The 25,963-nt window shown below is 46.9% G+C and overlaps 1 pseudogene; it reads left to right on the top strand.

The window, feature by feature from the left end:
- Positions 1–2,330: 2,330 nt before the first annotated feature.
- Positions 2,331–8,106, top strand: LOC121583611 (annotated as a pseudogene).
- Positions 8,107–25,963: the final 17,857 nt, after the last annotated feature.

Genomic DNA, 25,963 nt, shown 5'->3' with positions numbered 1-25,963 from the left:
TAATATGAGGCGGCAGAGAAAGAAGTGTAGCCGATCCTTCACCAGAGCATGGGGAGCTCTGCCTTACCATACCATACAGGTTCTTAAATCTGGTGGGAGCTCTGCCTTACCATACAATACAATACAATACAATACAATACAATACAGGTTCTTAAATCTGGTGGGAGCTCTGCCTTACCATACAATACAATACAACACAGGTTCTTAAATCTGGTGGGAGCTCTGCCTTACCATACAATACAATACAATACAATACAGGTTCTTAAATCTGGTGGGAGCTCTGCCTTACCATACAATACAATACAATACAACACAGGTTCTTAAATCTGGTGGGAGCTCTGCCTTACCATACAATACAATACAATACAACACAGGTTCTTAAATCTGGTGGGAGCTCAAACTGTTTCACCCAGGGAAGTGGCTGGAATACGTTCTGAATGTTTATTATGGACACGTCTCTTTATAAAATGGTTATATGAAGTAAGGTTTATGCGACATCTTTTTGAGTGCAGACCTTTTCTTTGTCTGAATTCACGGGTTTTACGCACAAGGCACGCTTCTGGGAGAGCCCGATGGTCCCCTTTTGATGATTAAAAATAAAGGGTACCAAGTATTTTTAAATGATTGTCAAAGGAAAAATAATGAAGTCAACAATGAAACAATGAAAATACAATAATGTTCAGTCCTTGTTGACACTGCCACTGTAACGTAGGCCCGTAGTGTAGATTAGCAGTAGTGCACTTGAGGAATGGTCTGTGGCAATCGTTCAGCGTTCTAGGGGAGTCACGTTAAGGCCACCCACAACATCCGCATAAGAACTGCAAGACAGAAAAGACTGGTGACAGTATGATGTCTGAATCCTGAATAACTCTTATCAGTCTATGTAAATTGTCAGGAAAAATAGTAAAGGTGCCACGAAGGAAAGAAACAATTCAAACAATAACTAAATGTAAAACCTACACTAGCTCCAGTGCTCACTCGCTCCGCTAGTCAACATGCATACACGCTCCTGCTATCTCTCTCAGAATGACCTTCTTGATCCAAACCAGTCAGGTTTCAAGACTGGTCATTCAACTGAGACTGCCCTTCTCTGTGTCACGGAGGCTCTCCGCACTGCTAAAGCTAACTCTCTCTCCTCTGCTCTTATCCTTCTAGACCTATCCGCTGCCTTTGATACTGTGAACCATCAGATCCTCCTCTCCACCCTCTCCGAGTTGGGCATCTCCGGCGCTGCTCACTCTTGGATTGCGTCCTACCTGACAGGTCGCTCCTACCAGGTGGCGTGGCGAGAATCTGTCTCCGCACCACGTGCTCTCATCACTGGTGTCCCCCAGGGCTCAGTTCTAGGACCTCTCCTATTCTCTCTATACACCAAGTCACTTGGCTCTGTCATATCCTCACATGGTCTCTCCTATCATTGCTACGCAGACGACACACAATTCATTTTCTCCTTTCTCCCTTCTGATAAGCAGGTGGCGAATCGCATCTCTACATGTCTGGCAGACATATCAGTGTGGATGTCAGATCACCACCTCAAGCTGAATCTCGGCAAGACGGAGCTGCTCTTCCTCCCGGGGAAGGACTGCCCGCTCCATGATCTCGCCATCACGGTTGACAACTCCATTGTGTCCTCCTCCCAGAGTGCAAAGAAGCTTGGCGTGACCCTGGACAACACCCTGTCGTTCTCCGCTAACATCAAAGCGGTGACCCGATCCTGCAGGTTCATGCTCTACAACATTCGCAGTGTACGACCCTACCTTACACAGAAAGCGGCACAGGTCCTAAACCAGGCACTTGTCATCTCCTGTCTGGATTACTGCAACTCGCTGTTGGCTGGGCTCCCTGCCTGTGCCATTAAACCCCTACAACTTATCTAGAACGCTACAGCCCATCTGGTGTTCGACCTTCCCAAGTTCTCTCATGTCACCCTGCTCCTCCGCACATTCCACTGGCTTCCAGTTGAGGCTCGCATCTACTACAAGACCATGGTGCTTGCCTACGGAGCTGTGAGGGGAACGGCACCTCCTTACCTTCAGGCTCTGATCAGACCCTACACCCAAACGTGGGCACTGCGTTCATCCACCTCTGGCCTGCTAGCTCCCCTACCTCTACGGAAGCACAGTTCCCGCTCAGCCCAGTCAAAGCTATTTGCTGCTCTGGCACCCCAATGGTGGAACAAGCTCCCCCACGACGCCAGGACAGCGGAGTCACTGACCACCTTCCGGAGACACTTGAAACCCTACCTCTTTATGGAATACCTGGAATAGTATAAAGTAATCCTTCTACTTGATAGTTTTACACTGACAGACAAAATCCTAAAATCGATCAACATGACAAGCATTATATGTTCAGTACGAGGCTGTCACAATAATTGGATGAAGAGAAGGCCGTTTTTACAACAGCAATGTTTTGAACACCAACCTCTACGTCGATCTGAATGTACCTGTGGAGCCCCATATGACCTGCATCCACCTCCTAAAGACACAGAGTCTTTACGGCTGGCTCAAAGCGTTGAACCTAAAGAAACCACCAAAACGTCCCTCTGTGTGCTCCTACAACTTCTTTGACAAGAAGCCTACAGTGGAGCATCCTTACCCAGAAAAATGGCTTGGCTACGATGCTCCACTCGTGAAGAAGTGTCGGGTGTTGGTCAGGCAGTCATCAGTGACAGGTAAGACAAACGCTTGAGCAGTTTGCCTGCTCTCATTTTGTGTCTCCCTCTTGCTCTTGTATCTAAGCACAGTCTCATAATAGCACCATTTATTTCCTCTACAACTCAATAATAAATTCCCATTTTATGTATACTTAATTATTATGATTATTAAATATTATTAGGAGCGTCCATGCAGTATGGTGTTTTATTGTACGGTTTTGTTATTAATTGTCCATTGACTTGTTTAATTAGCCATACTGATTTCTTAACAGATGACACAACCGGCTCAAGTGTTCACTAAATTGAAAATGGGGATTGGACAACACAGATAGAAGGAATGGATATGCCTTCAGAGAAGGTTGCCCAAACCCAATGGGAAGACTCATCTCTAAGTGATCACAACTACAGCTCAGGTGATCATGTAAAGCCCACTACCTGTGAGGCAGGGACACAGTGCCCAGTAGCACCTCTCTACAAAACCCTGCTGAGGAACGAAGCACTCTGTTGACTGCATACAGGCTTGTCTCTTGCTGCCTTTTCTACCCTGGCGGGCCGAGGGAACACCCAACTTGCGCCTCTTCCTCTTGGAAATAATGGAGGGTTGTAACCCGAACTGGCATTCGAAGGGGGACAATCCGGTGGCTGAAGGGACTGGAGGGTGTTGTAGGCATATTCAGCCCAAATGATATAGGTGGCCCAAGACGTGGGATTACTGGCCGCCATACACCGCAGGGTGGTCTCCAGATCCTGATTAATCCGCCCGTTTGGCCATTAGACTCTGGACGGAATCCTGACGATAGGCTGGCTGTAGCTGGCCCCAAAGTCTGCAAAAGCCCCCCAAAACCGGGACGAGAATTGGGACCTCGGTCAGAGACCACACCCAGGGGAATGCCAAATATCCGGAAGACATGGTTCATGAGGAGCTCAGCAGTCTCCTTAGCCGAGGCAGCTTGGGCAGGGAATAAACAGCTTAGAGAAACGGCTCACCACCACAAGGATGACGAAATGTTGCCTCGGGATAGAGGAAGTCCCGTAACAAAAGTCCAGAGAAAGGTGTGACCATGGCCTTGGAGAAACAGTAAGGGATGGAGCAGTCCCTGGGGTCGCTGGCGTGTCGACTTTCCTGGTTGCACACAGGGCAGGCCTCAACATAGACCTGCATCGCCCTTCTTGATGGACGGCCACCAAAACCGCCGTCGGGAGGAACTCCAGTGTAACCGAGCACTGCCAGGATGGCATGTCAAGGGCGACTCATGACCCCACTGCAAGACGCGGGCCCGAACCGAGAGAGGAACGCAGGCGACCGGCAGGACCACCGCCTGGATCGGGCTCATGGGCAAAGAGCTCAATACCCCTCTAGTTCCCACAAGAGGTGCAGCATCCTAGACCTCGGAATAATCCCGATGCCAAGGGCTTCTCTTGTACCTCGGGAGAATAGACTAGACAGAGCATCCGGCTTGACGTTCTGGTGCCAGGTCGGTAAGTCAGGAGGAACTGGAATCGATTAAAGAAAAGGGACCATCGTAGCTTGCTGAGGGGGTTCATCCGCTAGCCTGTTGAGATATTCCAGGTTCTTGTGGTCTGTAGAACCTGGAAAGGGTGCTGAGCCCCTCAAGCCAATGGCGCCACTCTTCCAAGGCCAGTTTTACCGCAAGCAACTCTAGATCCCCCCACGTGGTAGTTGCGCTCGGCCTCAGACAGGCGGCGAGACACGAAGGCACAAGGGTGTAATCTCCCATCCGCACCCCTCTGACAGGACGGCTCCACTCCTCACCCCAGGCGCCACCTCCACCACGAAAGGTCTCTGGGTCAGGGGTCACCAGAATCGGAGCAGAAGTGAAGCGGCGCTTGAGATCCTCGAAGGCCCCTGCTGCTTCCCGGACCCCAGTGACTCTTGGTCCCTCCTCCCTTGGTAAGCCGCGCAAGGGGGCTACCACCGAGCTGAAATTCTTGATGAACTTCCGATAGAAGTGAAAAGCCAATGAACCGTTGAACCTCCTGACCGTGGCAGGTGTCGATCGTGGACCGCCGTTTTGACCTTCTTGGGATCCATCTCTAGGTGCCCGGAGTGACAATAAACCCGAGAAACTGAGTCTGAGAAACATGAAATTCACGCTGGTCCAACGAGAGGTGATTGTCAAGGAGCCTCTGGAGAACCCGGCCTACATGCCCTCATGTTCCTTCAGTGACCTCGAAAGATGAGGATATCGTCCAGGTACACGAAGACCAAACAGATTAAGCAACCCGAGAACATCATTAATCAGGGCTTGCTGCGGGGCATGGTGACCGAACGGGTATCACCCGATATTCATAGTGTCCCGTGGGCGTGTTGAACGCCGTCTTCCATTCGTCTCCTGGCCGGATCCGCACGAGATGGTAAGCATTGCGGAGATCCAGCTTAGTAAAAATGGAAGCCCCTTGAAGCAGCTCAAAAGCAGTGGCTATGAGAGGAAGAGGTTCGATTCGAACCGTGATCTTGTTGAGTCCCCGGGTAATCAATACAAGGCCTCAGACCCCCGTCTTTCTTTTCAACAAAAAGAAGCCCCGCCCAGCCGGGGAAGTAGAGGCATAGATGAGGCCGGCTGCCAAGGACTCTTAATGTAGGTGTCCATAGCTGCGTGCTCGGGAGGACAAGGAAAAGATCCGACCTCTAGGAGGGCAGCACCCAGGGGAGTAGATCAATGGCACAGTCATAAGTGCGATGGAGGCGGTAAGCAGTAGCCCGGGCCTTGCTGAACACTGCCTTGAACCGATGGTAAACACTGGGGACTCGGGAGACGTCAACAGACTCTCCGAAACTGGGTGCTAGGGGGCTGAGGAACTCTGAAGCATGCAGGTGAGTTGGCGGGGGACCCCAGCTAAGAATGGTGCCAGTAGGCTGTCGATCTGGGGATTATGTCTGCATAGCCAAGGGTGACCCAGGATAATAGGATACTGGGAGAGTCAATGAGATAGAAGGTCTCCCTCCTGCTGGTGTTGAGAGAGATGGTAAGTCGCAGGGGACTGAGTCGCCTCAGTAATCTTTTCCTGGTTCCAGAGGTCTGCCATCTAAGGCTGTAACTGCCTGGGGTTGAGGGAAGTAGTTGGGTAGGGATCTTGAAGTTCCTAGCCAAGGTTACATCCATAAAATCACCTCCGGCACCGAATCGATCACAGCCTGACCCGATGCTGGTGGCCCTCCCAGGACAGAGTGGCTGGAATAGCTGAGACCGTTGTTAGAGGAGGAGCTCTAATTTTCCCCATCACAACCCTCCTGTAGCTGGGCGGGGACAGGCGTTTCCCAAAGCTCGGGGCAAGTGGAGCGGAAGTGGCCGGCAACCCCGCAGTAGAGGCACCGACGGCTCCCTCATGCGACGTTCCCTTTTCGTGGAAGAAAGCCTGGCCGGGCCTAACTGCATGTTCTCCGGAATCTGAGGCAGTTCAGAGCCGGGGCAGCGCTGAATGACGGAGTCCAAAACAGGAGAAACAGAGCTGCTCAGAGGAACTTGGGGACTGAGACACCTGACGGCGCAGCCGTTCTCCGCTCTCTAGACGATTGTCCAGCCGGACCAAGGCTAGAGGGACTCGAGATCTTCAGCTGGTTCACGGGTAGCTGACCCATCTTGAAGGGGCTCAGATAACCCTCCCTGAGCAGACCCTCAGCGCTTCATCATTCCATCCGCTCCTTGCTGCTATGGTTCGAGAACTCAATGGCAAAATCTGCCGTGCTTCGGGGCCCTGACGGAGAGACAGTAGGCGCTTGCCTCCCGCCACTGACAGGATGATCGAACACCAGCTGAACTCTTCTACAAAAAGCAGCGTGGGAGTCACAACAGGCCTCCTGGGACTGCCACACCGCAGAGGCCCAGGCGAGCGCCTTGTCTGAAAAGAAGGGTAATGAGGTAGGCAATCTTGGAACGGTCTGTGGGAAAACTTGAGGGTTGGACCTCGAAGGTGAGGGAGCATTGGGTGAGGAAACCTTGGTAAGAGCTGATCCCCAGAAAAGGGCTTGGGAGGTGGTAGTCGGGCTCCGCCAACCGAGAAGGCCTGTCGTCACTGGGAGGTGACCGGGGGAAGGGGGAGGACCAAGGAGGCGTTCAAAGAGCTGGTGAAGGGAACTCATCATTTCGGCCAGGAGTTGAGAATGTCTAGCCATCAGCTCTCTTGTCGGCTGAGAACGGCTTCATGGCGCTGGAAAGAAGCCTCATGTCGAATGATCACCGCCAACAGGATCCTGGGAACTGAGTGTTTCTGGGTCCATGATTGGACTGGTTATTCTGTCACAGTCCGGTTAGGAACTCCGGTCTCAGAAGTGTAGAGCTGGGGGTACTACCCCTAGCCACAGAGGAGATGTTGTAGGACCCAAATGAAACACCCAAGGCAATACTCCAGGCAAGTAGATTTAATGTTCCAACACAGGAGGCAAAACAAAAACAACCTCCACGAGGGAGAAAACAAACTAAAGATAACTTCAAAAACACAGGACAGACACGGTGAGACAAAGCAGGAGACACAGCAGTCAGGACGCAATAACCAAGTGAGAAACAAGGGGAAAACACACAGCTAAAATACACAAGGGGAAACAAGGCACAGGTGACCTGGATAAGCTAATTAGGACACATGAGGAAGAACTAAGGCAAAGGGGAACACAGCTGACCTCTAGAGGCCAGGAGACAAACAGGGGAAGCAGGAAGCTGACACCCTGGCGGAACTTCTACAAAGGCAGCTTTCAGTTAGACCTGACAGACCAACTCCTGATGACACTGATGAAGCTGTAGCACAATTTGCTGCAGCAGTACCTAGCAGAAATGTTTGGTGTTTCCCAGAGTATTGTCAGTTGAGTGATTAGTTATTGGATTGACATGATGGAAGAGAATCTGAGGGAGTACATTCCATGGCTGCCAAGGGAGACCATCCGTGCTACAAAGCCACAATGTTTTAAGGACCACTACCCAGGAACAACCTGCATTATTGACTGCTCAGAAACTTCTTTACAGAAGTGCAAGAATCTGGATTCAAGGGGGTAGTCATTCAGCCATTACTACGTCCAGAACACTATCAAGTACCTGGTGGCCATTGCACCTTGTGGTCTAGTGATGTTCATCTCCTCAGCATATGGAGGTAGATATATAACATCGGAATCTGGGTTCCTGGAGTACCTCTGTCCAGGTGATGAGGTAATGGCTGACCGGGGCTTCACAATCCATGGTCTGCTACACGAGAGGAAGATCAAATTAACAATTCCAGACTACACAAAAAGAGGCGCACAGCTGTCAGAGGAGGACACCACATCTATAAGACGGATAGCTAATGTGAGGGTTCATGTGGAACACGTAATTCAAAGGCTCAAACGGTTTAGAATCATCTCACAAACAGTGCCAATCGACCTCTCATCTAAAATAGACAAAATACGTTGAATCTGTGCTGCCCTGTGTAACCTGCGTGGTGATATCATTCATGAAGATGTTGAATGAAATGACCAGTCAAATGCCATTCACAGGTTTGATTTCCCAATATGAATTAAAGTTGTCAAAAGTTACATTAAACACATTTCAATTCATTCTATAACAACTCAACTTAATTATTTGTTTTACATAGTCATTCATTTAATAAAAAAACAAAGCCATAAAAACAATTTCCACAATACTGTGACTGTTGATGCATTAAGTCAGGCTTTTTAATTGATAAACAATTTGTTAATAGCAACTGCAAACAGGAGAGACATCTGACTACATACTTCTACAGAGCTGCATATATTTATCACTCAGTGACAATCTGCCTGCCTGATGCTCCTCAACAATAAATGGCAGCATGTGTGTAAAGTAGAAGGCCTTCAACCTCAGGACAGCCTCTATACAGAACTGTGCATCACAGGGAACAGGGATGACGACTTGCTGGGACGGAGTCCAGATGAGCACCTTACTTTCTCTCAGTCCTGTGTAAAACATACCAATTTGCACCTGCATGTAGTAGCCACGTGGCCCGTGTGGTTGCAGTTGGGATGTGCCCTCCACCACCTTCACATCACAGGCTTTCCCATTGAAGACATCATCCAGAGAATCACAGCCCTTCCCCATGACAGGACAATTGATCTCCAACAGCTCCTTGGAGTTCCGCACTCCGTCACGGCTTGCTGATAGCCATGGCTCTTCAACACTGACAACAGTGCCTCTGTGGTCCACAGAGTATGCACAGTCGTCCAGCCACTGGGAGGTCATCAGCTCATTATCTTTCCCGTAGCGTGTGGCTGCATTCCCTCGGAACCTGGGATACAGATGTTCCTGGAGAAACTTACCAGGGTTGGTGGATTCCTGACAGGGACCTTCTTGGCTGAGCTTGCAGTAACTCGAAGCTTCCTTGAGTCATTCCACAAGTGTGAGGCACTCCGCTCCTTTGTGATCTGTTCCAAAGCAGTCGACTGGGTTGGGTTAAGTTTCACAAATTAATTGTAGAAGGACACGCACTTATGGCAGTTGTAATTGACATGCTCTCCATGTGGCTGGGAAAGAGTAGAGATATCACATTACAGGAGAAGACCCAGATGCAGACAGTGTCAAAGTAACACATGTTTATTACAAAAACAGGGGGCAGGCAAATGACAGGTCAAGGGCAGGCAGAGGTCAGTAATCCAGATCAGAGACCAAAAGGTATAGAACGGCAGGCAGTTTCAGGGTCAGGGCAGGCAGAGGTCAATAATCCAGGGTGGTGTGACAAGGTACAGAATGGCAGGCAGGCTCAGGGCAGGCAGAATTGTCAAAACCTGGAAAACAGGAACTTGAGCAAGGGGAAACCGCTGGTAGGCTTGACGAAACTAAACGAACTGGCAACAGACAAACAGAGAACACAGGTATAAATACAATGGGGATAATGGGGAAGATGGGCGAAACCTGGAGGGGGGTGGAGACAATCACAAAGACAGGTGAAACAGATCAGGGTGTGACAAGAGAATCTACAGTTGAAGTCGGAAGTTTACATACACTTAGGTTGGAATCATTAAAACTTGTTTTTCAACCACTCCACAAATGTCTTGTTAACAAACTATATTTTTGACAAGTCGGTTAGGACATCTACTTTGTGCATGACACAAGTACTTTTTCCAACAATTGTTTACAGACAGATTATTTAACTTATAATTCACTGTATCACAATTCCAGTGGGTCAGAAGTTTACATACACTAAGTTGACTGTGCCTTTAAACAGCTTGGAAAATTCCAGAAAATGTGGTCATGGCTTTAGAAGCTTCTGATAGGCTAATTTGAGTCAATTAGAGGTGTACCTGTGGATGTATTTCAAGGCCTACCTTCAAACTCAGTGCCTTTTTGCTTGACATCATGGGATAATCAAAAGAAATCAGCCAAAAAATTGTAGACCTCCACAAGTCTGGTTCATCCTTGGGAGCAATTTCCAAACGCCTGAAGGTACCATGTTCATCTGTACAAACAATAGTACGCAAGTATAAACACCATGGGACCATGCAGCCGTCATACCGCTCAGGAAGGAGACGCGTTCTGTCTCCTAGAGATGAACGTACTTTGGTGCGAAAAGTGCAAATCAATCCCAGAACAACAGCAAAGGACCTTGTGAAGATGCTGGAGGAAACAGGTACAAAAGTATCTATATCCACAGTAAAACGAGTCCTATATCAACATTACCTGAAAGGCCGGTCAGCAAGGAAGAAGCCACTGCTCCAAAACCGCCATAAAAAAGACAGACTACGGTTTGCACCTGCACATGGGGACTTTTTGGAGAAATTTCCTCTGGTATGATTAAACAAAAATATAACTTTTTGGCCATAATGACCATCGTTATGTTTGGAGGAAAAAGGGGGGGCTTGCAAGCCGAAGAACACCATCCCAACCGTGAAGCACGGGGGTGGCAGCATCATGCTGTGGGGGTGCTTTGCTGCAGGAGGGACTGGTGCACTTCACAAAATAGATGGCATCATGAGGAATGAAAATTATGTGGATATATTGAAGCAACATCTCAAGACATCAGTCAGGAAGTTAAAGCTTGGTCGCAAATGGGTCTTCCAAATGGACAATGACCCCAAGCATACTTCCAAAGTTGTGGCAAAATGGCTTAAGGACAACAAAGTCAAGGTATTGGAGTGGCCATCACAAAGCCCTGACCTCAATCCTATAGAACATTTGTGGGCAGAACTGAAAAAGCATGTGTGAGCATGGAGGCCTACAAACCTAACTCAGTTACACCAGCTCTGTCAGGAGGAATGGGCCAAAATTCACCCAACTTATTGTGGGAAGCTTGTGGAAGGCTACCCAAAACGTTTGACCCAAGTTAAACAATTTAAAGGCAATGCTACCAAATACTAATTGAGTGTATGTAAACTTCTGACCCACTGGGAATGTGATGAAAGAAATAAAAGCTGAAATAAATCATTCTCTCTACTATTATTCTGACATTTGACATTCTTAAAATAAAGTGGTGATCCTAACTGACCTAAGACAGGAAATATTTACTAGGATTAAATGTCAGGAATTGTGAAAAACTGAGTTTAAATGTATTTGGCTAAGGTGTATGTAAACTTCTGACTTCAACTGTATATTAAGTTATATGGAGTTAGAAAGCATTGAACAGAAGAGACACACATCAGTTCAAATACATTAACATGGTACTGCCACAAATAAATATTCCTTTCAGTCCAATTTTATCTGGGATGCTACTGGCTGTGATATTATTGTCGGTTCAGCATTAACACACAGAGCATACTCCCCACAGGCAGATTCAGGTGTCTCAGGCTCCTATTCAATTCCTCCTGTGAGTGGAATGCAGGAGTGGGAGGCAGGGGTGGACATTCTGGACTCTTTTCTGCATATTTGTCACTGGCCTTATGGTGTGTGAAGTCAATGCTGTTTAACCGCTTTGGCTCAAGGTTCCTCTGAGTCCCTGCATTCCATTGTCGCTGCTCATCTGTGCAGGCTATGCCAGTGAGCCCACTGGACACTGCATTCTGCACCTGTGATAGAATGTTTGTTACAAAAAAAGACATTCAGAGAAAATCCCATTATTAACATTTGTGTGACTGAGGACTATGTGATCAACTTAATCAAAACACATGCAAGTTTCATCATAAACTTACCTTGCTATTGTTCCCAATGAGATGAGACCACTTATACTTACCACAAGGATATTTTACAAATCTTATTCATCCAGAAAAACAGTAACACTAAAGAAATACATGTGATGCTGACATGTTTAAATACATTTTATACCCTACTCACCTGGACTCCATAAACCTACCTTGCTTCACCAACATGAGATTTGACAGGATACTTACAGATTCCCCACATTAAAACAGCAGTTCTGTTGATTCACAAATACATGTTAACATAACCAATAAATCATGACATTCTCAATTCAGCTTTCATCCAACAAAACGTTTGGTCTAACTGCTATGTTAAGCCTGACTATTTTTTCATTCTGTGTCTAGATAAGGCAGTAATGCGCACTTTCATCTATAAAAGGAACGGAGAAAATACACTATAAACATCAATTACAAGACCAAGTAATGCGGAGATTGATCATAGATATCACCTGAGAACTCTAACATAACTTTAGCCTATGGATTATAGTAACTGTCAGCACAACACATGTAGGCTGCTTGTATGCTGTAATCGCTTATGTTAAGTAATGTTAGACATAGAAATGCAAGTGACTTTGCTTATTAGCCTACCTTCCATATAATTGAGGCTGCATGACTTTCTAAGGCCAGCGATGCAAGCGCATCCAGCCGTCTCTTCTGATCCGTTGTTGGAGACATGTACCCAAGCAGAGTGGTAAGAGCTGCTTGATTGTCTGGGCTGAACATCGGCCTTCAAAAATACCAATCATTTTCCTTCCTCCTGGTGAAGAAGAACTCGGCCCACCTTACCACTGTGGAGGTACTGATAGGCCTCTGTACTCTTGTAATGTTTCATAGTGGAACCATCCACTCCCAAGGAGAGCACGAAGTAATGTAATAAAAAATGTCCCCATGCGTAATTTCAGGCCATTTTATCATGTCATCCACCCAATTATTAATCATGGACGGATGGGGTACGGGCATACCATCTGACCTCCGAAGAGCCATTTGTGTTAATGATGTTCATTTTTTTATTATTAGCTAGCCACCACTCTAAGGTAATTCGCTAGCATTGATGGAAGTTGTGAAACGGAAACACAAACACAGTCGCGTTCGATTGGAACAGGGTCAAGTGGGCGGGGCTACTTAAGGCGAACAAGGGGACCCGCGCAGGTGCGCCCATTCAGGTAATCAGGGGCAACCTAACATGAGATGGACTCACAAAAAAGGGGCGGGTTAACAGCCTAAGATTGACACATTGGATACAAATCACAATAACCTCCTTTTGCCATATATGACATCACCCCACACTTAAAGTTGGTAGTCCCTGGCAACAGCTATTACAACAGTATAGTACTCAGCTCTGGTAGCAGGCAGGTAACTGTCCGAAAGTGATACGCTCAGATCGCCTAAGGGGCACAACAGAATCTCTGACCTGCTCAGCTGGCTCAACCTGGGGCTCTATCCAGAATCCCCACACAGGTGGTTTGGTCCAGTCTCAGCCTCTACTAGTGATTCTGGGGATCTGCGGGTGTACCTGTAGCAGGAATAAGACAGGGTTTAAGAGTTTTTCTTCAAAGTCCTTTCTTTCCCTGTCTTCTCGGACCTGACACGGTACAGTTGTCCTCCTTCCCCATCCTGGCCCACTACAACATATGGCTCTGGATCCCACAAACCCCCCAGCTTCCCTTGTGTCTGTGTACATCTGTTCTTCCTCCAGAGCCTTCCCCCTGGAGCAAAGGGTGAGTCCTGGGCCTTACGGTCAAATTGTCCATCCTCCTCTTAGCAAGGGAGTAAGCAAAAATCAACTGTTTGTGACGTTCCCCCACTCAACTCTCTGTGTCATACCTGACACAGAGAGTTGAGTGGGGGAACGTCACAGGCAGTCTTACATGCCGACCAAACATGAGGTACGAGGGGGCATAGCCAGTGGAACTGTATACTGTGGAGTCTGGACCAACATGGACCAACGCAGGGAGGTGGTCCTGCCAGAGACCCTGTTTCTCCTTCTCCAGGGTGCGGCGCATGCTCAACAAGGTCTGGTTCAGGCGTTCACACATCCCGTTTCCTTCAGGGTGATACGGGGTGGTCCTTCTTTTGGTGACATCATAAAGGTTACATAGTTCAGACATGAACTTGGAATCAAAATTGGGACCCAGGTCGGAGTGAAAACGCATGGGGCAACCAAAGGTCTGGATAACATGGGACCATAGCAATCTGGCTGTGGTTCTGGCAGTTTGGTCTCTCGTAGGGACTTCCCATGCATAGTGCGTGAACGTGTCAGTCATTACTAGAATGTTCTGGTATTTGTCGGTAGGTCTACTTAGGCTCAAAAAGTCTAGGGCCACTATTTCTAGGGTAAACAACACTGAAATGGGCTTCAAGGGGGCCTTAGGTCACTTGGGTTTGGAGCAGTTTTTCAGTACAGAGCTTCAGGCCATGTTTCCAGAGTCTTTCAAACACCTCCTCGCAATGCTGCAAGTGAGAGTCAATATCTAGGGAGTACACAATTATATCGTTAAGGTAAACCAGTAGAGACTGCAATTTATCCACTCAGGCAATGTCGTTGGAAGGTCGCGGGCCCGTTGCATAACTCAAACGGCATCCTCTGGAACTCATACAAAGCTAGGGGCGTAGTGAAGGCAGTCTTTTCTCTGTCATGGAGGTCTACCTCCACCAGCCTGTGCCCACTTGCTAGGTCAAGGGTAGAGAACCAAGTAGCTGCGGTTAGAGACGCCAATGTGTCTTTAATAATGGGGAAGCGAAATGCATCTTTCTTTCTACCATCTTTCTTTCTCACCAGGGACTAGTGCTCTCCTGGATCACACCTTTTTCCAGCATTGTATGTTCACAATAGATGTCGGATCTTAATGTGACCATTTCGTCGCAGGAGAAAAATAATCCTGCAGCAGGAGGACTTGAATAAATATTTAAAATGTATAATCGCCGCCAAGGGGGAGGTGGAAGTGGTGTTTGTAGGCTATACAATGCAGTACCGTACTTAGGGGGCTATGATTTGGGGAAGGCTCTGCAAACCATACCATCAAGTATCATCAAGGATTCTCAGGGCTTGCTAGAGCATTGTGAACTGCCGTAGCGCAGTGGTCTGAGCAGCACGCCCAGTGCTGGGCAATCGTTTTGACACTTTGCATGAACGGAAACTAATGTTGGTGTACCATACTGTTATTATTTAACCAATCCAAAGGCTGCTGCCTACTTGCCTCTAAAGTCACCTACCTTAGTAGGTAGCACTTTTCCAGGCTCTGTCGCAACCAGCCGCGACCGGGAGACCCATGGGCGGCGCACAATTGGTCCAGCGTCGTCCAAGGTAGGGGAGGGTTTGGCCGGCAGGGATGTGGGTTCGTTTCCCACAGGGGGCCAGTATGAAAAAAACACAAAAAAACATGTATGCATTCACTAACTGTAAGTCGCTCTGGATAAGAGCGTCTGCTAAATGACTAAAATATAAATATAAATGTAAATGTTACTGCCATTTAGGATTCGAAGGCAGCATCACGTGATAACTTATTCACATTACAGCGAGCGTGAGATGTTTGTAGCCACATTGTAGTCACTGTAACAGCGTGAGCAACTAGTACTAGCAATTCAGTGAACAATTATCCCAAAATGGAAATATCTGACACGAATAACAAGTAAACAAGTAACAGAATCAATCTCCTACTTCGCCTCTCCAACAGACATGTATGATTGGTTCTTAGAGCTACTTAGATATTCTAGTGAATCCCACTAGTGAGATGTCAAAACGAATAATTGAAAGATACTACTTTTTGCTATTTTAAAACACCAAACCTCCCAAATACCACCAAATAGCAAAGTAATCTCATGTCTTTCATCTCACCTCCTTTTTCACGTAACCCATAAGGACAGCCTCCCCTCTGAGATAGTGTTCACGGTGAAGACGGCTCCATTCCACTACCAGGGGACCAGAGAGGAGCCCATCCACAGTTTCTCTGGCCACATCCAGTACCTCCAGGTAATGGATTATATGACCAATGAGGACCACTCTGAAAAGTGTTTTCATTGATGTTTTCATGTAACACGTTATATTCTGTTATTCAAATGCACATCTTGTCATACAATGTTTTATTTGCAATCCAAACTTAAATAAAATTCAAATCGATTTAATTTAAATGTAATGTAATTCAATTCAGGTGGATTTGGACCAGACCCATGACTCTTTCCTCCTGGATGCTTCCAAAGGCATCACAGAGGTCCATGACATCAGGGTCTCGGTGGATATCATCCCAATCCATATACCGCTCCATGTCTTTAACATGACCCTGGAGGAAGGGTCATCAGCGACCCTGACCAAGGAGGTCATACAGGTCAACAACAGACACTTCTCTCAGCTCAACTTTACCCCTACCTATATGTACAAATTACCTTGACTAACCACACATTGACTTGGTACCGGTACCCCCTGTACATAGCCTCGTTATTGTTATTTTATTGTGTTACGTTTTATTTTATTTTTTACTTTAGTTTATTTAGTAAATATTTTCTTAACTCTATTTCTTGAACTGCATTGTTGGTTAAGGGCTTGTAAGTAAGCATTTCACAGTAAGGTCTACACCTGTTGTATTCAGCGCATGAGACAAATAACATTTTATTTGAATTGATTTGAACTTCTTCTACCATGTATCTGAGCCACCAAGCCACGGTCATATTGAACATGCACACATTCCTGGACTCGCCATTTCTTTCTTCACACGCAAACAGGTTAGTAAAAGGTTGAAGGTCATCTACTGTAAGTTCTTATCTTCTTCAGGAGGAAATGATTGATGTAGAACCTATTCTACCAGTAGGGTTTTGAGCGTAGTGTCTCTACTGGATTGATAGATTTCCTAACTTCTGGGTCATTTCTGTGGTTTCAGGTGGATTCAGGACATATTTATTATGTCCATGATGGAAGTGATACATTGGCAGATAACTTCACCATCGTGGCCAACGACACCGACATCCGGAAGCACAGCTAGCCCTGCATGGGGTTTGTCCATGTGACGCCTGTCAACGATGTGGCCCCAGTCATAACAGCCAACAGGATATTAAGGGTGACTGTTTGAGTGTTTAAAACACAATAATAATGTATTAACAGATATGTCTAATAACATAGATGGAAGAACTGAAATACGCATGGAAGGAACTTGAGAAACTGGCCCAAAACAGAGTACGTATATGAATGTATATGAGGTTACCTAAAAGTTGCTTTAGCCTCATGGTTTTGTGGATGGGATTTATAAGGAAAATGTGTCATTGGATTCTATTTTTAGGTGGGTTGAGGAAACTGTGACACTGGGTGTTTGGCAACATCCTTTACTCTTCAATTCTGTCATGGAGTTTAAAATTTGCCCTAATTGATCAAATACTTGTAATTCCTCACATTCTCTCAGCTACCCAACCCCTCTTTAGAGTAGCTGAGTATGATAATAAGAACATTAATTACCTATGGAGTATAATGATCTGGTTAAAGAGATAATCCTAGACCTGGTGAGATTTCTTCTGCTATTGATGAAGATTGTTACATCATTCAAATAAAAGTTATTTTTGTTCACATTTCTGAGCCACAGTTCAACAGTTCAATCTGTGTTATTGACGTGCCCAATCTGTCCACCAGGAGGTGCATATGAGCCACATTTATTTCCACCTACAGATCATTCAAGGGCATCATAGCACTCTACTCCACAGATATAATTGTGGCACCATTACTTCAAGGTGTGTGTTATGTTATGCTATGTTTTGTCAGGATTTGTGTAATGCTTTAACCCTCTGTCCTCTACTGTACCTTTCCCCCATGCAGGTGTGGGTGAAATCAGTCACAGAGCTCTGCATAGATGACCTGAGTGTTGAGGACAGTGACTCTCCTCCTGAGGACCTAGACTTCATCGTAACCCCACCTAGCAACGGACACCTGGCACTGAAGAGCTTCCCCTCCAGGCACATCCTGAACTTCACCCAGACACACATCCTCCGGGACAGCTGGTGTTTGTGCACAGTGGTGAGAATGCTACAGTAGATAAATATCAATCAGGGTTTAGCTTTGCCCTGAGACATGGCTGTAGAGTCTTCGGTCCTGTCTCAAGGCAAGGGGTCGCTGCACCTCTGCACCTAACAAAGGTTTGGAATTGTTTCACCATAAATTAATAAAAATTGTTTTTTAATGCAGGTGCCCTATCAGGAGGATTCCTCTTCCAGATCAATGATGGGCTGAACATTTCCCCCCGTCAGATCTTCAGTACAACAGTCCGCTCCCTGGTCCTCAGCCTGGAGAGGAACCACGCCCTCACAGTGTTCCCAGGTAACACAACAGGAAATGGATATATAGACCTTGAACCAGACACTTAAGGTGTTCCCAGGTAACATAATAGGAAATAGAACTATAGCCTCATTCTCTAGTAAAGACCAAGGCTTTACTAACCTGGTCCCAGATCTGTTTGTGCTGTCTTGTCAACTCGCGTGACAGTGACCATAGGAGTTGGCAAGACAGCACGTACAGACCTGGGACCAGGTTAGTAAAGCCTTAGTCTTTTTGCTGCATTATAGAGTCATTCTCAGCCTGTACTGAATCAGATTATCATGGTGCCAACTGCCAGCCTGTACCAGCTGGTAATGTGGTAGGCTACTAAGTAACTTAATCATAATCATACTTAATGTTTCAGTAATTACGGATACTGGTCAGAGTCCTGGTTTATCAAGGTTATACGATAAAGAAGGTGGCATAGTCTTACATTATACAGTAAAGCAGTCCAATTGCCCTTGAAACCATGCTAATAGTGATACAGTACGTGATGTTTCCTTTAATCTATGCACACTTCAACAACAAAGCTTATCACATGATATTCTCAGTTTGTCTGCCTTCTGCTTATGTTTTCAATAATGTAATCTTCCAAGATATCCTGCCTAGCAGAGGAGGCTGGTGGGAGGAGCTTTAGGAGTGTGGGCTCATTGAAATGACTGGAATGGAATGATTGGAACGGTATAAAACATACGTAAACCACATGTTTGACTCCATTCCATGTATGCCATTCCAGCCATTCCAACGTCCTCTTATAGCTCCTCCCATCAGCCTCCACTGCTGCCTAGATAGCTGCACCTGAAAAAAATAACATTAAATCGCTACTTAGACTGCCCGTCCTCTTATAGCTCCTCCCACCAGCCTCCACTGCTGCCTAGATAGCTGCACCTGAAGAAAAAAAAACATTAAGCGCTCGCTCTCTCTCTCCCACTACTCTCTCCTCTTCCATCCTATCATCTCTTCCCTCTGCTCAATCCTTCTCCCTCCAATCTCCTGATTCTGCCTCCTCAACCCTCCTCTCCTCCCTTTCTGCATCCTTTGACTCTCTGTGTCCCCTATCCTCCCGGCCGGCTCGGTCCTCCCCTCCAGCTCCGTGGCTTGATGACTCATTGCGAGCTCACAGAACAGAGCTCCGGGCAGCGGAGCGGAAATGGAAGAAAACTAAACTCCCTGCCGACCTGGCATCTTTTCACTCCCTCCTCTCTACATTTTCTTCATCTGTTTCTGCTGCTAAGGCCACTTTCTACCACTCTAAATTCCAAGCATCTGCCTCTAACCCTAGGAAGCTCTTTGCCACATTCTCCTCCCTGCTGAATCCCCCCCCCCCTCCTCTCTCTCTGTGGATGACTTCGCAACCACTTTGAAAAGAAGGTTGACGACATCCGATCCTCGTTTGTTAAGTCTAATGACACTGCTGGTCCTACTCACACTGCCCTACCCTATGCTTTGACTTCTTTCTCCCCTCTCTCTCCAGATAAAATCCTACGACTTGTGACTGCAGGCCGCCCAACAACCTGCCCGCTTGACCCCATCCCCTCCTCTCTTCTCCAGACCATCTCCGGTGACCTTCTCCCCTACCTCACCTCGCTGATCAACTCATCCTTGACCGCTGGCTATGTCCCTTCCGTCTTCAAGAGAGCGAGAGTTGCACCCTTCTCAAAAAACCAACACTCGATCCCACTGATGTCAACAACTACAGACCAGTATCCCTTCTTTCTTTTCTTTCCAAAACTATTGAGCGTGCCGTCTTTAGCCAACTCTCTTGCTATCTCTCTCAGAATGACCTTCTTGATCCAAACCAGTCAGGTTTCAGGACTGGTCATTCAACTGAGACTGCTCTTCTCTGTGTCACGGAGGCTCTCCCGCACTGCTAAAGCTAACTCTCTCTCCTCTGCTCTTGTCCTTCTAGACCTGTCTGCTGCCTTTGATACTGTGAACCATCAGATCCTCCTCTCCACCCTCTCCGAGCTGGGCATCTCCCGGGCGCGGCTCACTCCTGGATTGCGTCCTACCTGACCGGTCGCTCCTACCAAGTGGCGTGGCGAGAAGCTGTCTCCGCACCACGTGCTCTCACCACTGGTGTCCCCAGGGCTCAGTTCAGGCCCTCTCCTATTCTCCCTATACACCAAGTCACTTGGCTCTGTCATATCCTCACATGGCCTCTCCTATCATTGCTACGCTGACGATACACAACTAATCTTCTCCTTTCCCCCTTCTGATAACCAGGTGGCGAATCGCATCTCTGCATGTCTGGCAGACATATCAGTATGGATGACGGATCACCACCTCAAGCTGAACCCCTGGCAAGACGGAGCTGCTCTTCCTCCCGGGAAGGACTGCCCGTTCCATGATCTCGCCATCACGGTTGACAACTCCGCTGTGTCCTCCTCCCAGAGTGCGAAGAGCCTTGGCGTGACCCTGGACAACACCCTGTCGTTCTCCGCTAACATCAAGGCGGTGACCCGATCCTGCAGGTTTATGCTCTACAACATTCGAGAGTACGACCCTGCCTTACACAGGAAGCGGCACAGGTCCTAATCCAGGCACTTGTCATCTCCCCGTCTGGATTACTGCAACTCGCTGTTGGCTGGGCTCCCTGCCTGTGCCATTAAACCCCTACAACTCATCCAGAATGCCGCAGCCCGTCTGGTGTTCAACCTTCCCAAGTTCTCTCACGTCACCCCGCTCCTCCGCACACTCCACTGGCTTCCAGTTGAAGCTCGCATCTGTTACAAGACCATGGTGCTTGCCTATGGGAGCTGTGAGGGATCGGCACCTCTGTACCTTCAGGCTCTGATCAGTCCCTACACCCAAACGAGGGCATTGCGTTCATCCACCTCTGGCCTGCTGGCTCCCTTCCTCTGCGGAAGCATAGTTCCCGCTCAGCCCAGTCAAAACTGTTCGCTGCTCTGGCACCCCAATGGTGGAACAAGCTCCCCTCACGACGCCAGGACAGCGGAGTCACTCACCACCTTCCGGAGACATTTGAAACCCCACCTCTTTAAGGAATAGGATAAAGTAATCCTTCTACCCCCCAGCCCCCCCGCCCCCAAAAATAAATAAAAAAAAGAGAAAAAAATAAAAAAACTGAATTTAAAATAAAATAATTTAAAAAAACTAAAATATAAACATATTGTAAAGTGGTTATCCCACTGGCTATAGGGTGAATGCACCAATTTGTAAGTCGCTCTGGATAAGAGCGTCTGCTAAATGACGTAAATGTAAATGTAAAAATTAAATCGCTACTTAGACTGCCTGTCTGTGTTCTGCTTAGGTTTGTAATACTGCAATGTTATTCTAATAATGTTACAACAGACAAAGACGTTTGTACAACATGCCTTTCACCAGACAGAGACGCACATGCGCAGAAGGTACGTCTATCGGGAAGAGGCATCCAGAGAATCCGTTCACGGAGCCACTCCATAGGTTTTATCCAGTTTTTTCTATGCAGGCTCAGTGAAAATCGTCTCTCAGAATGGCCTTCTGGTGGTTACCAACAACAACGGTGATATAAGAGGGAACCACTCGATCCTTTACAGTGTTACCAGTCCTCCAAAGCTGGGGAGACTGGTCAGAAAACAGACAGATAACTCTACCTCAGAGATCTCCTCCTTCACACAAAACATGGTATGCCTGTATGTTAAAAGGGCAGTGCAGTCTAAATGTGATTTATCTGTGTTTTATACATTTCCACACAATGAGGTTGGAATAATACTGTGAAATTGTGGAAATTATGATAATACCCTTTAAGTGTAAGAGCTGTTTGAAAAGTCTGGCTGAAATTTCAGCTCATTTTGCATGGGTGGAGTTTTGGCTTGGCTGACGACATCAGGCGGTATAAGTTAATAGACCAATGACAAAGAGAGTTTCAAACCTCTTGGCCAATAACATCTAGTTTTCAGGTTACATATCCCTCCCATTAGGTTCCTCCAATTAGGCCCCTCACGCAGACCACTCCTAGACAATCCTTGCAACATTATTGCTTGAGAAATTGCTTTTTGCTAAGAAGCTATTTATGTTTCTTTTTGACAATTTTAATTAAAAAGAAAATCACAGTAAGATACTTCATTGTTACCCAGACATGATTTAATATTGAGATAAAAACAGCTGCATTGGACCTTTAAGAGAGAGAAACCACTGTATTTATGCCTGGAATGGGTATGTTTTCTTCATCCTATTTAGTCACGTTGATTACAGTGACTATGATAGCCACTCTAGTGCTTCTACAGGTAACATTTACAAGATGCATGAATAGTGTACTTGTAACAGCACCTTGCATTCTGAAGTTACAATATCCCTGTCCTTCTTCAACCCCACATCTTCAGCATCCATATCTCCTATGAACATGCTCCTGCAGAGCGCAACCCCATCCTCACTGCTAACACTGGTGAGTTATGTATTCTGTGCGGTGAGACAGACAGTCTCAGTTTGTTATAATGGAAAATTCCGGTAGGGGAAAAGGCCATATTTAGCTCTTAATAGCAGAATTCCTCCTATGCAGAATTCTATCGCATGACTATTCATTGTCCAAATCCATGTTAAACTATTGTTTATTTATTAGTTTATGTAACCGTCTATGTAACCTTTATTTTTCCACAGTTAAAAACAAATTCTGATTTGCATTGATACTCTGATATTGATGGATGTTCAATTATAGCTTTTTGTTTATGTGTGTTATTCTGTCTCACCAGGTGCGGTGGTGACTGAGGGGTGGTTGTGTTGTGATAGACAAGATGAAGCTGGATGCCTCTAACCTGCTGGGTAAGCTATTGGAACCCCAGCGACATTCTTACGAGGTCTGGTACCAAGTCACCTCTCTACCCCAGCACGGAGTCGTCACCGTGGGGGTACGCAACCTGACCAGCACCAAACCCAACTTCTCTCAGTTCATCCTGGATAAGTTCGGCACCACATACCAGCACGACGACTCCGAGACGATCCAGGACTTCTTCACCTTCGATGCGTGGCTGAACCGCAAAGGCCAACCTCCCCAGCGACCCTCAGAGCACAGCCTGATAGTGACAGAGTCCTTTGACCTCACAGTGACCCCCGTCAATGACCAGCCACCCCTGCTCTGGACCAAAGCCCCCAGTCTGAGGTTGCTGCAGGGGGACACGGTGGTCTTCAGCCCTGAGAACCTCCAGGTGGAGGATCCAGAGGAGATCCACTACAAGGTCTATACTCATTTTTATTTACCCTTCTTTCTTTTCCGTAAAATGCTTTCTGTCGTCCTTTACCCGACCCATGCATTATTTCTATAGGACTCACAACCCCTCATTGTTTATCCCTAACTTATTATTATTGTAATTTTTACAGTGATTCTGTTTTCCCTCCAATGTTCCCTCTAAGCTGTGCGTGTGCGGTCGCGCAGCTCCCCCAGGACTGCGCGCAGAAGAAATACCATCCCGTGTAGACGCACAAGATTGAACTTTACTAGAGATTCACCCCGGTAGTTTACACTATCAATGTTTGTGATCGAATCAACATAATATTAGCTCCGTTAAATGCAACATACCAAAACAAATCTAACTATGCAAGACTTAGGCTGTGATTTTATTTTAGGCAGAGCGGATCAGAGGATGATTATTTTGCATTGAGCGGTCGAGTGTAGATGCGCTTGTTTTGAGATCAAAGCGCAGATCCACGTGTAGCCGCATGTGCACCTTTGTTGATATTCTTTGTTAGTTATGGAGTTATTAGCCCGGTTATAGCAAATTTCTGGATAGCAATGGTTGCTTCCTACAAGAGCACAAAACGTGTACATTTCTAGCCATCTTTGAAAAGCGAGTCAGGTAAATAGCTTTTTTATGTCTTAAAGGGGCAGTGTTGTATTTTTGAGACCGGCTTGAATAAGCTAAGAAGACAATAGGCAGAGAGTAGCATAGCCTACATTTTTTGTACGATTCTCTGTAATAACAATGGTATGGGAATAATAATGCATTTTATTTTGTAAAGTGGTTTCTTGCATCACACAACAACATTTTCAGTCACCTACTTCTCCGTAGGACATTGATAAAAAGGTTAATGTCAAGCCCTGCATAGTGTTTTTTTAAAGTCCCATGGAATGTAGGCCTACATTGAACACCACACATGGCTGCTTCTATAGGCTGTATCATAGAATAGCTATTTCAATCTATTTCCATGTGAAAATGTCATGGGATGCATAAAACAAAGTGATGTTAGGCCACTCTGATAGGCCTACATTATAATCAAATAGCCACAGTAGCCTACTTGGCCACTGTTAAAACTGTAACTTAAAGCGTGTACAGCCTCAGTGTTCACAGTAAACGCGCGCCGGAAGTTGCACAGAATTTTCACAATGTTTAAGTTTCCACTCAGCAGACCTGAAATTTGCTCAGTGATGAAAAAAATGAGGGAACATTGTATACCTCCCTCCTTTTTTCTGTAAAGTGTGTTGCGACATGTCTGTGAAATGCACTTGAAATAAATTGTACATTTGTTGTGATTTGATTTAGGTGATCAGCAAACCCAACAATGGCTACCTGGCTCTGGCAGAGCACCTGAACGAGACAGTCTCTGCCTTCTCCCAGGCGGACATCAACGAAGGCAGGGTCCATTTCGTCCAGGACGGGGAGCCATCTTAGGGGTGTTCTACTTCAGCATGACCGACGGGTTCCATCGACCTCTCTACAAGCTCTTCAACCACGGAGCTTGCCACGCTCAGCGGCAGCGAACCCGTCTTCCACATCCTGTCACCTCCCAAACATGGCAAGTTGGCTAAGGTGACCTTTGACCTCTCGGATGGATCCAATCACTCTGTGGAGAGCTTTACCTTCCGGGACGTGGTCCAGGGCAGGGTGGCCTTGGAGGAGGCCCTGGGACACAGCAACAACACTGCCAATCAATCAAGATCTTTACTGTCTCAATTGGGAAATTTTGCCGACCACAACACAACAGAGGTCCATGTGTCCATGCTCAATGACTCTTACAAGTTCCTTCTGTGGGCGGATAATGTCCAGCCAGTTGTGGGAAAGTTTCTGTTCACCATCGTGCCATATGACAAGAGTATAAACCTCACGACCAGGTCACCTGGGCACAATCAAACCACAGGCGACACAGGGACTACAATACACTCTGCTACCCACCCTCACACCACGAACCACAAGACCCACAACAAAAAGACCCTGCAGAAACAGTTCAAAGGAAACCAGACCCTCGGAGGTCACCCCATCATCCCCACTGTCCCCAAGACCACCCATGGGAAACACGACCTCCACGGCCCCCACAGGAACACCCCAGTCTGGGTAGAGTCCCTGCCCCGGCCGGCCTCCGACCCCCTGCTGCTCATCCTGCCCTTCCTGGCCTGCTTGCTGCTCATCGTCATCCTGGTGGTATTGATCCTGGTGCTGAGGCACCACAGGGAGAAGAAGGCCTTATCCAGGGGACTCATCCAAGAGCTGACAGCTGCAGCTGGAGGCCCAGAGGGGAGCCCCGACCTGGGCTGGCCTGAGAGGAGCATCGGAGTCCCCTCCGTGGTGGTCACCCCACTGCTGGGCCCTAATAGTTGCCCCAGTAGCCCGGTTCTCAATGAGCTGCGAAGAGGAACGCCGGTTCCATGTGACCCTTGTCTTCTGCTCTGGGCGGTGGACGTTGTTCCTGATATGGTCCAGGCCCAGCACTGTCGAACTCCAACCACTCTGAGAGACAACTAGTACTGGGTCTAATTGATCTCCAACCCATTCCCATACCTTGAAAAAGAGATACTAACTAAACTTTATACTTTTGAGTAACTATTGAGTACTGTCAAACCCCCACACCTACTCTGAGAGACAATCAGTACTGGGTTTGATTGATCCCATACAGCTGAAACAGAGGTTTAACCTCAACTTGTACCCAATGTGACTATTGACTACTGACACATTCCACATTTAGATCTTTTTCAATGTTGCTGCTGACTGCTGGTTTGAAAGCTAACCAA

Source organism: Coregonus clupeaformis, chromosome 15 (genome assembly GCF_020615455.1).
Source record: "Coregonus clupeaformis isolate EN_2021a chromosome 15, ASM2061545v1, whole genome shotgun sequence".
Lineage (NCBI taxonomy): Eukaryota > Metazoa > Chordata > Actinopteri > Salmoniformes > Salmonidae > Coregonus > Coregonus clupeaformis.
Note: the sequence above shows the minus strand (reverse complement) of the source record. Positions and strands in the feature narration are given on the sequence as shown.